General features: G+C 37.8%; 1 protein-coding gene across 1 annotated transcript in view; it reads left to right on the top strand.

Moving 5' to 3' along the window:
- The window catches only part of caln1.L (calneuron 1 L homeolog), a 186530-nt gene that overhangs the window by 118938 nt on the left and 49696 nt on the right, over positions 1-17896 (top strand). The window lies entirely within an intron of this gene.

Here is a 17896-nt window from a genome sequence, read left to right on the forward strand (position 1 = left end):
CTGTAACTGGCATAAATTCAGCTTCATGGCACAGGCATTTAATATAGCATAAGAGTGTGTGCACATGTGTGTGGGGAGGTGCAGCACAGAATAATATGTATAATATTTAATTTTCCATGGAGATCTAAAATTACTTAAAGAGCAACCACAGCCACAATCGGATACATGAAATTGCAAAAGCAAAATTAGACAAGAATATGTCTAATATTTCATTTTCTATGAAGACCCAAACTTACTCAAAAAGCAACCACAGCCACATACTATATCACACAAGTAAAACTGTAAAAGCAAAAATAGCTTAAGCTTGTGCATCTATAACTCTAAAGTAGGCAATAATTTATTCCACCCCACTTCTTTTGTAAACAGTGCTTCAAAGTAATTATACACTTTAGTGAATAATAGAATTATTATAATTAGGATTCTCCTGGCAAATGTAGAAAATTGGATGTACTTCAGCCTTAAACTGCACTGTTGATTTAGAAGACCATGGGTGTGCTATTATGCTAAATACATAGCTGCAGATGCAAGCATATGATCATTCCAAGAGGTGGAGCGTTGCCATTACAGAACATTCTGTAAAAGACTTTAAGACAAATACTTATAAAAATACTTGCATGTGCATTCAGATATTGTTTCTATTTAAAGGAATTTAGAAACTCAAATTAAGCTAAAATCAAAGCATTGCTTTGAGATCATCATAAAAAAATCTCTCATAAGTGGCAGACCCCACATTTAATCAACAGGGATAGTTCTTCAACGTATTGTGGGTGAGATCTATGAAGATCTAAACATCCTCCAAAATAGTTATTAACCTTGGTATGCCTCAGAGCTGCAGGTTTAGCATAATACGGTATCTCCTAGTTTCGTGGATGCCCTTCAGCATCTGCTCATGAATCTTAATTAATTTCATGAGTAGCTGAGTCAGGAAGGCATCATTATATCTAAGGTGTCTTGGCTTTACAATGGCTCTACCACTAAGGAAAGGTAAATGGTTGTAGGTGTCAAATGAGAAGATTTACAAACCTTACCTACGTAATAATGTAAATATATAATAAATAATATATTTTATTAAATGTATATTTGTATGTATATAAGCTATATTGAGCTGCTTTATATGTTCTATTAGTGTCGCCAAAAACAGCTGGAATAGAATTTACAGCTGGTACTGTTTGAAAAAGTAGATATTGTGGTGTTACAAATGGCCTGTGGGTGCACTGTGCACAGGACTTTCTGTGCAGTTTGAGAGTGTTAGAGTTTAAGTTACTGTGGTGTAATGGCTGCATGAGTCTGCTAATAAAGCACTGTTATACTCTACTCATCCTCGTCTACCCAAAACATAACAAATGGCGACAAGGATTCCTCTTCTACCTCTGCAGCAGCCTACACCTTTTCTTCCAAACCCTGGTGAGCCTACCATACCTTTTACTGCTTGGATCCGTATGTATGAAAACTACATTATTGCTGCTGACCAAGGGGAGATTTCTGCTGCTAGAAAGCATGCTTTACTTATTCACTGCCTGAGAGCAGAGGGACAGCGTAATTCTATACATTACCATTACCTAATGAGACTTATGAAACTGCTCTTACTGCTAAAAAGAACTTTTTTGTGCCAAGAGTAAATGTGGTTGTTGAAAGTTATAAATTCCGTCAATGTGGACAACGTAATGGCGAATCCACAGAATAATTTGTAGCAGCTTTGAGAGAGCTGGTTGTTACCTGTGAGTTTGGGACTCTAACAGATGAAATGCTAAGAGACCAAATAGTGGAAAAAACAAACTCACCTCTCATTAGAGAGAGACTGCTCCTAGAGCAGGATTTAACCCTTGCAAAGGCTATTACAGTTGCTAGCCAAATTAAAACAGCAGTGGCAGAGGCTAAAACTCTCAGTCAGGAACTGCTGGGAATGTACAGATTGTGAATTCAGCACTGTGGCCTAATAATGCACAGCCACAGGCAAAATACAGTGCTAAGGAAAGGGATTCAACTACACTGCAAAACCGTGCAGCAAATACAAATAGAAAATACTGCTTTCACTGTGGTTCAACACAACACACTGCAAATCATGTTACATGTCCTGCAAAAGCTAAATGGTGCCTCAAATGCACAAAAGTAGGACATTTTGCTAAGATCTGCCATAGTTCTGCTAAAGATGTTCATGAAGTCACAACTACAAATGTCACAGTATTAAGTGTGGATAAAGCTGGTACATTTATTCCATACATATATGAACTGTCTGATGGACGCATATGGAATGCAAGTCGTCTTGCTCCTGTTAGATATGACTTTGGAGAAGCTCCATTTGATGAAGGACATTTTCCTACTCCTGGGGGCAGATGTATCAAGGGTTGAATATTGAGGGTTAATTAACCCTCGATAATCGACTGCCGAATTAAAACCTTTCGAATATCGAAGCCGAAGGATTTTGCGCAATTCGTTCGAACGATCGAAGGAATAATCGTTCGATAGAGCGAATAAATCCTTCGATCGAAGGATTATCCTTCGATCAGAAAAATGTTGCAAGCCTTTGGGGACCTTCCCCGTAGGCTAACATTGGCCTCGGTAGGTTTTAGGTGGGAGTCGAAGACATTTTTACAGAGAAAGTACTTTGATTATCGAATGGTCGAATAATTGAACGATTTTTAGTTTGAATCGTTCGATTCGAAGTCGAAGGTCGTAGTCGAAGGTCGAAGTAGCCAATAAAAAATGTTCAAAAGCTTGTTATTGCTTCAGGTACATACATTTATAACTTATTAAGCAATGAAAAACTCAGACAAATAAATTCTAAAAGATAGGGGTGATTTATCAAGTGTAGTGCAGGGAGCAAATGGCAGGATACGATCTCAAATTCTCTTTATACCCAGCACTGCACTTTTTGTTTGCAGGTCTGCCGCAGGTCTCGTCTTTTCTCCAAAGAACAGCACTGCATTTATGAGGAGCAAACAGGGAAAAGGAACGTAGACTTTGTGCCCCTTGCTCTTGAGCCCAGGGGTTCTGGAAATGACCCCCATTATATCATAGGTTTTAGAGGGGCTACGATTTGCACGCCTCGTTCATACCCTACATCAATATACTGTATGTCTGCACTGGGAGGAGTCCTTTTCTTTCTCTTTTAGTTTCTACAACTGAAGCAGCTGTAAATGGGCAGCCGTGTAACCAATAACACAGACCCATGTAATAACTGAGGCTTCTGAAGAGACTGGTGGTCGGTTTCCCAGCACTTATGGTATTACTTGCCGTTCATTGATTTTCCTCTTCTACTGCTTTTAAGTGGTTTTCATATTCATAGAGCTGGGAATATAGAAATTTACATCTTTTCATCTAGTTACTATTGTTGTTAGTATTGCCAATCTTTATAAAGTGCCAATTTAAATGGTAATTGCTTGGAATTGATATTACAGGTAACTGCACAGCATTTAAATGCAGGCTTTGATTCAAGATGATGGAGCTTAAAATGTTGCATACTAAAATGGATGAGCATAGATGAGACGGGAGACAAGCACTTTGATGCATTGCATAATTTGATTAGTTAACTATGGCTAGTATATTTATAGAGCAGGCATCCTAGGCATGGCTTTCAGATTTAAGTACTGCCTTTTATACCTTTGGGATGTAGTGATCAGACTGTTGATTGCTTGGCTGCCACCAAATTAAGAGAGTTAAAAGCCTGGATCAATCATTGATATCCACACTTGCTTATAACACATTGGACATTATGGTAATCAGCCTACATTGGAAAATTACACTCCAGTCAAATGATTGAGTTGGAAATTGAATTTCTCTGTCTACAGACCTTTTAAATCTACACTGATGTTTCCCCTGAGTAATTTGTTAGTGAAAAAAAAGAAGAGAAAATGTGTAATAGCAACACAAACATTAAAAAAGAAAAGGCAAAAAAACAACACACCATGCTATTATCTGTCAGATAATGTAACAGTAGCACCATGTAATATAGAGCTGCAATGGCCACAAAGGTGTCTACTTGACTCATAAAGCAGGGTAGGCAAAATTCTGAAAAAGAACGTATGTCCTACTTGCAGTGTTCCAGCCTTCTAGGAAGGGAGGTTCAGGGTGCTTAATTGATTTAGGTGCTTAAAGAAGAACTAACTCCCCAAAAGAGAAATTTCCCATCCACTACCCTCCATTGACCCCCTCCCTGCTTCTTCCCCACATAGTCCATTATTTTAAAAAGTGTCCCTGGATGTAACGCTGACCTATATATAAAAAGTAGCGCATCGGAGCTTATGGGTGCAATCTTTGGTGGGGGTGCTCCAGGGGAAATCTGTATACACAGAATTTTATATTTCCTCTGAGGCTTTCTCTTTAGGGGGGTTTAAATCTTTTTTAATTGCATAAAAAGGGTGGCCATAGCCAAAGTGCAATTAGTTTTGATCAGTCTATTTAGAAAATGAAAGCAAAGATCTAATTGCTAAGGGAAACTGCTCTGGTGCAATTTATCACCTATCAAGCAGGCCCACAAACTGCAAATGATTGTTTTGCACAATCAGTTATAGTTCATCATATAAGTTTATGAACTTCTTGAGTAACATATGAACTTTCTGGGCAGTTGTTCTTTCTGAACACAGACATAGAGTGCTTTGAGAAGGTGCCATGGGGATGTGTAAGCAAATACATTAACTACTGTGTGTAAAGAAGTTTGGAAAGCACACCTGAAGTACAATGCATCTGTAAGGGTTATCTAAAGTAAAGGGATTGAGTCCTTCACTTGAGGAGCTGCTACTGTGCACAAACACACACAAAGGAGATAAAAGGAAAAAATCAGGGTGACAAAGGTGTAGAGTCAGGGTTAGTCTAAATAAGCATAGAGTGGACGAAGAGAACAAGACTGGAACAGTTGGAGGACTAGAGAGGGATGGTGCAGGCAAAGTGGCAGAATCTGGAACAGGACTGGAACAGAGAAGGTGAAGGACTGGAGAGGGACAGTGAGGTCAAAGAGGCAAAATGTGGAAAAGAGTGAAGCAGAACGGAGTGGACGATGAACAAGGCAGAATGGGCATAGAGACGGGACAGGAGCAGGAAGGTGTGGGTGAATAGGACAGGACTAGATCAGAGACAGATCAGAGACAGCCACAAATCAGGAGGTCCTGAGTTCAAACCCCAGCAGAGCCGGATAGTATCTGCAAGTTATCACTTTTTGTGCTGTTTATTTGCTTAAGTTGGTTCCACACAAGGACCCTTTCCTTGAGATATATATGTAGCTAGTTTATCTAAATGCGCATATTTCACAGGCACTGTATTTATCAAACAGGAGCACAAATTATATATATACTAGTCAGGCAATGCAGTAGGGTTATATACTACTCTCCTTTGTATATCACATTTCATATTCAGGGTTTGTAAACAGGGAGTCATAATAAACAGCACATTTCTCTTGGGAAGATGATGTGGACTTAAAACTTTATATATTATCCAATGGGGATATTGTAAATAGTGTAATAAGAGTACATGCTCCATGTTCTCTGTTTGATTTAAAGCATTACACCTAAAGCTATAGCTATTTGAATGCAAACAGCAGCTGAACACATTTGCAGCAAAAGCATAATATAGAACATGAACGATATGTTACAAATACATAAAAAAAGTTATATAAATACATGGAACAACACTGTATGTACTGGCCATTAGTGTTTCTTAAGGCCATGGTAAAAATTTATTGAACAAACATGCAATAAAACATATTTGCAGCCAAAACTCTTTGCACCTTTCCTTTAAAACAAAAATGTAGTTGTGGCTTATGTGATTTTATTTAAGTTATAATTAATACTTGCCTATTTACAATGGTATGAGTAATGCATTAAAGGGGATCTAAACCCAAATAATTTTTCATGACTTTGTACCTTTGGATCAGACTGTGGTTGAACATTGGAATTCTGACGGTTTAATCAGAATTTCAAAGAGTCCATTGATCTGCCAATAATTTCTTATGCAATACTAATAATGTAAATGTAAAACAGCAGTGTCGTGGAGAAGGACAGTGTGAATGTTGAGCATCACTGCATACAATAACCATGGATGGGATGAAGCACTCTTGATTTTGTGCAAACAGTTGTGTTTTTTTTATTCCATGACTTTGTACATTTGCCATTTATTAACTTGCTTGAAATACATGGAAACATTAAATTAGGGACTCTTCCTGTTATTTTATATGCAACTTTATGCTACTGTAATTTTAATTCATTTGTGATTTTCTATAAATATATGGAGAATTGTGGACAAATATCGTAAATAATGGTCGGATCTGTATTTGATTCAATCCAGGGAAACTGGAAGGAGTTGCTTATGTTTTCCCCATGTCTGTGTGGGTTTCTTCCCACTCTCCAAAAACATATAGGCAGGTTAACTGCCTCCTGATAAAATTGAACCTGCTGTACATGACTGAAATAGAGACCTTAGATTGTAAGCTCCACTAGGGCAGGGACTAATGTGAATGATGCATATTCTCTGTAAACAACTGTGGAATATGTTGTTACTGTATAAATAAAGGATAACAATACCACGAGTAAAGTAAAGTTGAGCAAAACTGTTGCCCTCCTACACACATTAGGGGGCAGATTTACTATGGGTCGAATATCGAGGGTTAATTAACCCTCGATGTTCGACTGGGAACTAAAATCGTTCGACTTCGAATATCGAAGTCGAACGATTTTGTGCAAATCCTGCGATCGATCGATCGAAGGATTTTTCGTTCGATCGAACGATTAAATCCTTCGAATCGAACGATTCGAAAGGATTTTAATCCAACGATCGAAGGAAAATCCTTCGATCAAAAAATCACAGGCAAGCCTATGGGGACCTTCCCCATAGGCTAACATTGACTTCGGTAGGTTTTATCTACCGAAGTAGGTGGTCGAATTTTTTTTTAAAGAGGCAGTACTTCGATTATCGAATGGTCGAATAGTCGAACAATTTTTACTTCGAATCGTTCGAATCGTTCGAATTCGATCGAATTTGACCCAAAAAATACTTCGAAATTCGAATTTTTTTTCATTCGAATTCTTCACTCGAATTTTGTAAATCTGCCCCTAAAACTGTATTCATTGTGTATAAACATTTCTTGTATACCTTCTTTAAGTTATTGAGGATTCATTTTTATAAACACTGTTTGACTTTGCTGGGCTCACAGTAGCAACAATAAGATGTAATGTTTTCTAAATGATTTTGGTGTGGCTGTGTGGTGGAAACAAAAGACTTTATGGTTTTACAGTGGGACTCACAGGGTAATTGCCTTGTACCCTGGCAGGCCAGTTCTACCTTGTTCCTATATTACTACAGATAAACATTTTTCATCTGTGCCTTTCTTGCAGAATGCAGCAAAGCATACCTAGAGTATGTCTAGATTAAGTCACGTTATTATTTTTATAATGACCTTGAAGGCATGTATCAGAGTTTTCAGAACAAACACAATTATGTGAAGTAATAAACTGAGAACATAATGTTGCTTCTGTACAGAGAATATTTAGACCACAATGATTAAACAAGGAGCAAGTAAAATATAAAAAATAATGCACTGTATTGTAGGTATTGTAATAAAAAAAGAGTTAAGTGAATATTTTAGCTCTGCGTACATAATAAATGCCAATAAAAACACACCAAGCATTTAAAGAAATATAATAAGGACAATAAAATATGCTGAGTTTAACTTTTCTGAACAGAGACACAAAGAATACACATGCTCCTTCCTTGAAATTTCATAATTTTTGGAAAGCCTGCTAAAAAAGAATTGGACATTCTATAACATACTAAAAGTTAACTTAAAGGTAGACAACCCCTTTAAAATATTTACCATGTTTGCTTATTAGTAATGGGTAGCATTTAAAATCAATCTCCTAACTTACCACTCTACCATACCATACCTACGTTTGGCACTGCTACTTACCTTTTCAATCCTTAAATTTCGCCATATAGAGCACTCTCAATCTCGTCAAAAATAAATCCAGATCCTAACTTTTGGGGGTATTAGAACACTTGGCACTCGAGGACCAATGCCCAAACTTCTGTGCATAGCACTTTTTGCCCACCTCTATGTGCCTCACCCTGTTAGACTGTAAGCTCTACAGGCATTGACCTTCTTCCTCATGTGCCTCTTAGCATATGATATATTTGCTTCTGTATATGTATGTAACACTTATTTGGGCCATACGGGGTTAATTCACCAGCTAGTGCAATAGAGCATGGGTTACACGTGACTCTAACACTTCGTTATATGGAAGATTAAAGGTGTGGTGTAGTGTAACTACAACTCCCACAGGCTACTGTGCAATAAAAAAAGACTTGGGCGCCAGGAGGTTCTTAATAAAACAGGAACAAGGTTTATTACTATGCACTAGGCAAGTGACATCAGGTTTCTACTCACGCAGGAGTTGAGGCAACAGCATATAGAGAGTTCACACAGATCTGCAGGCAGGCCCACCTAGAGCAGACAGAGGCTGACACTCCCTGGGGACAGACTTGGCAGGTGTCCCACTTCACCTCTGCAAATATTCCAGTAGTAGTCTCTGGATCAACCTCAGGGCAATCACTCTCTCCTGATTCCCTCTCTGCTGGGATCCCTATACTACAGGCAATATGGCCTGGGAGAGATACCTCCAATCTATCACTCCTATGTTGGAGCTCAGAACTGCTCTTTCTCTCTAACCTCTCTGCCTTTCTCTACTAGAGAGACTATGACAAGTCTGCCCTAGTATATCTATTCCTCATTCACGGGGTTGCCTGGTCCCCGACTTGGACACATGCCTTCTACTGGGCCTTCTGTACTCAGCCCCTTTGAGCACACCCAGCTGGATCAACATCCAGAGGCGAAAGAGGAAGAGGCCACTCCTTACACACACTATAGTGCAGTGTAGCAGGCAGATCACTCCAAGAAAAAGGTGGGGGCCTTAAAGCTGCAGGGCAGATTAACCCGTAGGGGCCCCTACATTTATTTATTGCAATGTGTGCCCATCGTATGTGTACGTATTGGGGCTGATTTACTAAAAACTCTAATTAATCTAATTTTTTTATGAAAACAAATCCGACCAATCACCCTTCTATGAATTGAGCTCATTTATCAATAATTTATTTATCAATAAAAAATCGTAACAACAAAATCAAGCGTCAATTCGCATTGTAGCATTGACGCTCTATCGAGCTCCATTGACTTTTATCGAGTTTTCGCTGCAAAAACTTTACTTTTTCGGATTATCATCCGAAAATCAGGAAGTTTTCTGGATTATCCAGTGCAGATCACAATGTCAGGAAACATCTTCAGAGACATCTGCCATTGACTTCTACATGACCTCCACAGGTTTGAGATGGTGTTTTTTAGGATTCGGATTTTTAGCAGCTTTGGGGTGCGATAAATCTCTAAAAATTTGTGGGTTTTTCCCATGAAAAATTAGAGTTTAGTACTTACCTTATATAAATAGAATTATACATACATCATATGTAGTAAAATCATGTTTTTTTTATCTCCTTATGCCCCTGTCACCTTAGCATGTTTTTCTTTTCCTTGTACTTTCTGTACTCTTTGTCTATTTTAAATAACCAATGAATCTATCCTTGTTAATCACAATGCTTTAAAGTGAATAAGGTGTCAATAAGGTTCTTTCATGTAACCCATAGTTCTTATGAGATATTTCTATGGATCATTTTATTAATTCCTGTAGTGAAAGCTCATTTTTATATCTGCAGCTACCAATACACATATCTTGAGCTGTGACAATCTCTTTTACATTTCTTCATCTATGAGCACAAAATATATACTTTGATATTTACTGATAATTCAGATTGCTCTTTCTTTGGACATTCTTTCTTAAGCTTATCCCTGCCTTTTTTCTCCTTCTTTCATGTACTGCATTTTTACAGGAAAGTAGAACACCACAGTGGAATACATCACTTCTGAGAGGATATTTTCATTGTATCTAAATTACTTTAGTCTAGTGTATACAAATAAATTCTGATTTGTATTATTTTTTTCTTTACCCTTGTGTAACCTCTAAAATAGTGTCTTCTCTGCCCAGAAGCTTGCTTTTGCAAATTCATGGCTGCTGACTGGACATCACTGAATTAAACCAGAAAGAAAATCTTTACTACTAGCTTGTGTTTTTCCTTCCCCTTGGGAAATACAGAGACATTTTGCCCCCTGGCTGTGTTTTCAGTTTGATTTAGTGTTATACCTGCAGTGGGACAGGGTGAATTTGCGAATCTGTGTGATGGGATAGAAAGAAAGATCTCTTGTTTCTTTAAAAAGGTAGCGGTAATAATGAAAATTAAGGAGTAGACTATACAAAGTAGATATAATTGTTACTAAAATTTATTGGGTGGATTGACAGTCTACTACTGCTTTAAACATACAGTAGAGGTATGGGATCTGTTATCCAGAAACCCATTAGCCAGAAAGCTCCAAATTACAGAAAGGATGTAGGCTCCATTTTATCCAAATAATCCAAAATTTTAAACTGATTTTCTTTTTCTCTGTAATAATAAATCAGTACCTTGTACTTAATTCAAACTAAGATATTTGGGGGTCATTTATGAACACTGGGTAAATTTGCACCTAGGCAGTAACCCATAGCAACCAATTATTGATTAGCTTTTTTCAGTCAGCTGCAGGCTGAACACTGAAAGCAATCATCTGATTGGTTGCTATTGGTTACTGTCTATGAGCAAATTTGCCCAGTGTTTATAAATGACCACCAATGAATCCTTTGAAGAAAAACCAGCCTATTGGGTTTATTTTATTTTTACATCATTTTCTAGTAGACTTAAAGGGATACTGTCATGGGAAAACATGTTTTTTTCAAAACGCACCAGTTAATAGTGCTGCTCCAGCAGAATTCTGCACTGAAATCCATTTCTCAAAAGAGCAAACAGATTTTTTTATATTCAATTTTGAAATTTGACATGGGGCTAGACATCTTGTCAATTTCCCAGCTGCCCCTGGTCAAGTGACTTGTGCCTGCACTTTAGGAGAGAAATGCTTTCTGGCAGGCTGCTGTTTTTCCTTCTCAATGTAACTGAATGTGTCTCAGTGAGACATGGGTTTTTACTATTGAGTGTTGTTCTTAGGCAGGCAGCTGTTATCTTGTGTTAGGGAGCTGCTATCTGGTTACCTTCCCATTGTTCTTTTGTTTGGCTGCTGGGGGGGAAAAGGGAGGGGGTGATATCACTCCAACTTGCAGTACAGCAGTAAAGAGTGATTGAAGTTTATCAGAGCACAAGTCACATGACTTGGCGCAGCTGGGAAATTGACAATATGTCTAGCCCCATGTCAGATTTCAAAATTGAATATAAAAAAATCTGTTTGCTCTTTTGAGAAATGGATTTCAGTGCAGAAGTCTGCTGGAGCAGCACTTTAAATTGATTCATTTTGCAAAAAAAATTTTTTTTCCCATGACAGTATCCCTTTAAGGTATTTAGATCCAAATTACATAGATATGTTATTCAGAAAAACCCCAGATCCCAAGCATTCTGGATACCAGGTCCCATACCTGTACTTTATTTTCACTCCTAGAAACCTCTTGTACATATTGCTTGCCCCACAGAGTGCCTAAAATAAGATTCCTATTAGTCTGCATTTTTCAGGGACAGGCCCCGATTTAGGATTTTGGCCTGGGTTAACACTACCCCACTGGCTTTGCCATTAAAAGAACCCATGTTTTCTACAAAAAGTAGGGGGTTGTTGTCCAAATTAAAGAAAGACCCCTTATCCGGAGAACCCCAGGTCCTGAGCATTCTGGATAACAGGCCCTATACCTGTACTTGATTATCAAACTTCCATATTATAGTGGTGCAAGCTCCTTTGTTTGGGCATATCAATGGTGTAATTCATCATGATAAAACAAACCAAACTTTTTACCCAACTAAATTATATACGACTTCATTTTACACATTTATGTATAATTTAAATACAGGTACTTTATTTTTGCTCTAAATTCATAGCATGGGGGTCATTAGAGTCATTACATGCAGGCAAGAGTGCAAAGTTCAAAAAACAGGCACACACTATAGGGTTGCCACCTGTCCGGTTTTGACCCGGACAGCCCGGTATTTTGAGGGGCTGCCGGGGTCTATACTTCCTGCCCGGTTTTCCAAATAAGGAAAACCGGACGGGATTCCCTTGATTGACACGGCGATCGGCCAATCGCTGATCGTCGCGCCATAGCCCCTTCCACTGAAGTCACGGGTCCGCCCACTGATGTCATAGCCCACCCACTGACATCACAGACACGCCCACTGATGTCACAGACACACCCACTGATGTCACGGAAACCCCCCCCCTGCCCAGTCTCAGCCAGACATAAAGGTGGCAACCCTAACACACTACAATGCTTTCTGCACATTAAAAGATTGCAGAGAGATCTGCATTCCCCTAATGAATATAGCATTATCTGTATTTGGCAGCACTGTATTTATGAAAGGTGGACAGAGGAAGCATGTAGGTGATCTCCTCACATCCCCTAGTCATCCACTTACTTGTGCCTCACTTGCACTGTTGTCACATGCCTCAATGGAACTTTGTAAGGACAGGGCTGCGTTGAACTGAATTATACTCCACTGTGTGTTGGATTATTATCTGGCATGAGGTCCAGAATGCAGCCACACAAGTGCTCTAAGGACAAGGGACATGCTTTGGCACCCATTAGTGCTCTTGCATTAAATGACCGAGCTTGATGTCAGATACAACAGCATAGCAAACACAAGTTCAGCTGTTTGTACTCCACTCCAGGAAAGCTAAGGCCACAGCCAGAAGTGGCGTATCCAGTGCTTCTCTCCATCAGCACTGACAGTTGCAGCTTTTGCTACACATAGCGGAGATGAGCTCAAAAACACGAAAGCTGGTATTTTCAGCCCAATCTCCGCTCTGCTTCATGTAGCTGCACTCAGACAAAAGCTATGTCAGTATAGGTGGAAAGAAGCACTGGAAACACCACATGTGACTATGGCGCAAGGGTTTCCAATGTCAGCAGAGACACAACGCCTTGGTAGGGGGCAGGTGTACTGTTGGCAAAAAATACTCTGCTTTGTGCATTTTCTTTTTTTGCATTTTGCTTTCCATAAGACACTCTTAGGGGCTTTTACTGATATTAGGAATTCCATTTTTTTTTCCACAAATTGTATTTAGTGCATTACTCAACATTTTTTCTGTACATACTTTTATATTTGGATCTTTTAATAACTTTCATGGCATGCACAAATTCTCTCTCTCTCTCTCTCTCTCTCTCTCTCTTTCTCTCTCTCTCTCCCTCTCTCAGTACTAATGTTTCATTTTCCACTATAAATATGTGTCTGACATATTCGGAAACTAGCCATGTTCCTCAAATAAAATAATGAACTCTTTTGCAGAAGCCCTGGAGTATTCCCCCCCCCCATATGTAAAAAAACAAAGCCAAAACCAAATTTTTTTTACAGTATTTCTATATGCTGGCCGGAACTTCCAGGCTAGTAATGTGCGGGCCAGCCCGACCTTGCACCCCCCTTTTTGGGTCGTGGGCGGGATCGGTTAAGCTCTTCTGACTGCTTTCCCTGCCTGCGACCTTAGAAATGGGGGCTTCCGACTTCCGGGTTGACATTTTATAGACACGCACCTGCTCGCCCCGGCCCTTTTGTGACGCCATTAGTGGGGCGGGTTGGCACGGGTCTGTAAAAGGAACCCGGGCTCGAAAGTCGGGCTCGGGCGGGTGTGGGTGGGGGGAGGACGGGTCGCGGGCAGGTGGGAAAAAACCCAACCCACACATCACTATTACAGGCTGCACATATCCAAACAAAGATGTTGCATATGCTAGACATGGAATACACCCTGGTATGTGGCTTTACTTTATGGATGCATCCTATAAAACAGGGACCATATTCAAGGATATTGTTGCATCTCGTGAACCCTAACCCTGTAATGCTGTTTCTAGGACTCTACATTAACTAAAGTGACTCTACTTCAACTTCTATTATTGAGAATTAAGAAATTTTGTAGTGAAGAAACACCTTTTTTTTAACTTAGCAACACAATTTGGAGCAAGTTTTTTGGCTCATAGAATATGGTTTTATTTTTCTCAAAACTGGAAAAAAAAATTGAGAGGGTGAAAAAAAAAACGAGTGAGGTAAATGAAAGCTTTAATAAATTAACGACAATGTAATTTTTTTTTACTTTGGCTAAATATCATGCAAAAAGAAAATATTTTGGCAAAATCTTGGTAAAAAGTTTTAAACAATTTTTTCACAATATTTTTGAAAAGTGTTCCTGACAATATATACATATACAGCACTAGGGAATTGATCTTATGCTGTATATTTTACAATATCTGTTGTACAGTATTTCTTGTCCCTTTCTCTCACTGATATATTGAAACTCTGCTACTACCTGAACTCTAAGCCTAACCACATCAAGATAAATTACAAAGCTAAGATCAAAAGTCCCCTCTACTGGAACAATAAAGAATTCTTATAGCCAAATACATCTAGACATGTCGTATTTGGGCCAGAAGAAAGATATTTATTGCTACTGTACATAAGCTTCCAAAACTGTTGTATCATTTTGTTTTATACTTTTCTGCAAAAATCGATCTTCAGATTAATCATTTACAAGTAAAAAAAAGCAGCTGCTGTGTATTGTATAAATATACCATATCTCTTTATGAACTTGGAACATATGTAGCAGAAAGAACTTTAATTAGATGTTTGCATTTATATCCACATACTTAAAACCTAATGAGATGTTAACACTGCAATAAAAGTTTTTGCATTCTTGCAAAGAGCAATTCAAGGCACTCATTTTTTTTAAAAGCGCTTTGGCACATACAACTAAATGGAGGTAAAATTTCTTGAATAATAGTTTGATTTATTTCATATGGCATGTACTATAAGGGGCCCATTTACTAAGGGTCGAATTGAATTCAAAGTGAATTTTCATATGGAAAAACTTCGAATTTGGAAGTAGTTTTTGGGTACTTCGACCATCGAATAGGTCAAAGTTCGATTGAAATAGAAAAATTTTTTGAATATTCAACCATTCGAAAATCGAAGTACTGTCTCTTTAAAAAACTTCGACACTTCGACACCTTAAACCTGCCGAACAGCTATGTTAGCCTATGGGGACCTCCTAGAACTTATAGCCAGTATTTGGCTAAGTTTTCAGAAGTCTAAGTTTATTTTTTTAAAATCGTTCGATCGTTCGATTAAATCATTAGATTCGAATGATTTCTACGTTCGATCGAACAATTTGAATTCGATCTAAAACTGCTAAACTTAATCGAAAAAAAAAAACTTTCTACAATTCGATGGTCGAATTTCGAAGTTTTACCACTTCGAAATGCAACCCTTAGGGGCCCATTCACTAAATTCGAGTGAAGGAATAGAGGAAAAATTGCTCGAATTTCAAATGTTTTTTTTGGCTTCTTCGACCTTCTACTTTGAATAGAACGATTCAAACTAAAAATCGTTCGACTAGTCCACCATTCGATAATCGAAGTACTGTCTCTTTAAAAATTTCTTCGACCCCCTAGTTCGCCACCTAAAACCTACCGAGGCCAATGTTAGCCTATGGGGAAAGTCCCCATAGGCTTGCTAACAATTTTCTGATCGAAGGATAATTCTTCGATCGATGGATTAAAATCCTTCGAATCGTTCAATCTAACGATTATTCCTTCGATTGTTCGATCGAACGAATTGCGCAAAATCCTTCGACTTCGATATTCGAAGTCGAAGGATTTTAATTCGGCAGTTGAATATCGAGGGTTAATTTAAACTCGATATTCGACCCTTGATACATCTGCCCCTTAGTGAATGTGCCCCTAAGTATCTGCTAAAATATTATGCATTCTTTCTTCTATTCCCTCTGTCTGCAGAGGTCATTCAATTAATAAAATGTGTATCAAATATTACCATCATTTATAGGTCACTCTACCTTCTGCAATAAAAAATAATATTTCCCTTACTGAATGAAACTTTTAGTACTGTCAGATAATGCTCCTGTATCTTTATTTAATCACAACAAATTGCCCATAAAAAAAGGGAGTAATACAGATGAAAAAAAGTCCTCTTTCAAGGGCATTCAGCAAGCAAATGATTTTTCATTTGGTTTCCTATCTGGGATTTAATCCAAAAGCCAATCAAAGATCACAGTTTAAATCTGTCTGTACCCTCACCCAACAAAAAAGTTGCACTATAATGAAGCCATTATTTTTGGGTCAGTAACTGTTTTCATCGTTCTGTTATTTCCTGTTAGTGAGATCCCTTTAATATACTGTAGTACGATTATATATTGCTACTCATTGTCTGCCTCATGCTGTGGACTAGGCATTTTATTGAAAATAAGTCTGCAGATCCTGTAAAATATATTCACAATACACAAAAGAAGTACCGTTCTATTAACCCATAATTCTAGATTGCCTATCCTATTTTGATATAGAATACAGCACTAACTTTACTGGGAATTTCAATGGTGTGCAGACAAATGCTGTCCAATGTCTCTGCAGATATAGAGCTCACAAGAGGTATATGCAATTGAATGCACAACCAGCATTACTTATCACTCTTTTAGCTTTTAATAGTGACATAGTAAATCAGGTTGCAAAAAGACCCACATCCAAGAATGCAGCGTTCAAAATCGATGGATCCATTGGATGGCAAATTTCTTTAATTACCAGGCTTAGATCACCATACCTTTTGAAATATTTGAATTACTTTACACCAGCTTTTCTCCAATCTATAGCGACCATACCTTTTGAAAGTCTGAGGAAATTAGAAAAAGTGGTCTGGCTAAGTTCTCTAGGTAACCTAGAGTCCCTTTTTTGAATTAGTCTTAGCTTGAGATGCAATAAGTTCCTTATTTTCTGTGTTTGCCTTCCTGATTGCTTTGTTGTAGTATTTATAGTTCCTTAAAGAAGTATCCAAACTTTTTAACTTTTATTTCTTAAATGCTTTCTTCTTCTTTGCTATTAATATTTTAGCCAAAAGCAATACCGAGCTTTGTGTTAAGTGGTATAAATATCACTACTATTGCATTACCATTCTATATTTTAGAAATATATTGGGTTTCTTGCTACTTTGCAAATATGTAAAAATATGTAAACATATCAGTGTTCATTAAAAACTTTAGATATGTAAAAAATGCTATATGAAATTATTTATTAAAGTGGTTGTTCACCTTTGAGTTAACTTTTAGTATGATGTAGAGAGTGATATTCTGAGAAAATTTGCAACTGGGTTTCATTTGTGGTTTTAGAGTTATTTAGCTTTTTATTCAGCAGCTCTCGGGTTTGCAAAATTATGTCCAATTTTTTTAATTGTTCAATATCTTTGTGATTGTAACTATTCTTTGCAGAACGTGTTTCTTTATATTAATTTTTTTGTTTCAGATTACAATTAAAATGTGCGGAAGTCATATATTTCCTTATACTAAGGAACAGGCATGTATCCATTGAGGTTGAAGACTAAAAAAGGCTATATGAAAAGCTCATACCCTGACAGAATTGTTGATTGCATATATTTAAAATAGACTATAGATTTGTCAGACCTCCTTTGCTACTGGGTGTGTCCTGTAAACCCCTCCAGAATTGTAATGTTAGTATAAAAATAAGTTCTCATATAGTTTAGACAAGTTGGCATCACTTTTTTGTGGACTAAGGCTTTTCACCCTAGTATACCAGAAAGAGGGCTGGTCTGATGTTTTTCTGGTTAGGAAAAAAAATAGAAAACCTTTCTCAAATCTTTCCTAACCAGAAGAACATTAGACCAGCCCTCTATTTTTATCTTGACAACTTCCTTGACTGGTTCTCAGAATGGTGGGAAAATGACCAGCAGGTGGTGCTGTTGTAACAAAATTCATTCATGTTAAGAGTACATGTATCCTATAATGTCTTGGAATTAAAAAAAAAACAAAATAATGAATGTACATTGCAAATGTTCT

Source organism: Xenopus laevis, chromosome 2L, assembly GCF_017654675.1.
Source record: "Xenopus laevis strain J_2021 chromosome 2L, Xenopus_laevis_v10.1, whole genome shotgun sequence".
Lineage (NCBI taxonomy): Eukaryota > Metazoa > Chordata > Amphibia > Anura > Pipidae > Xenopus > Xenopus laevis.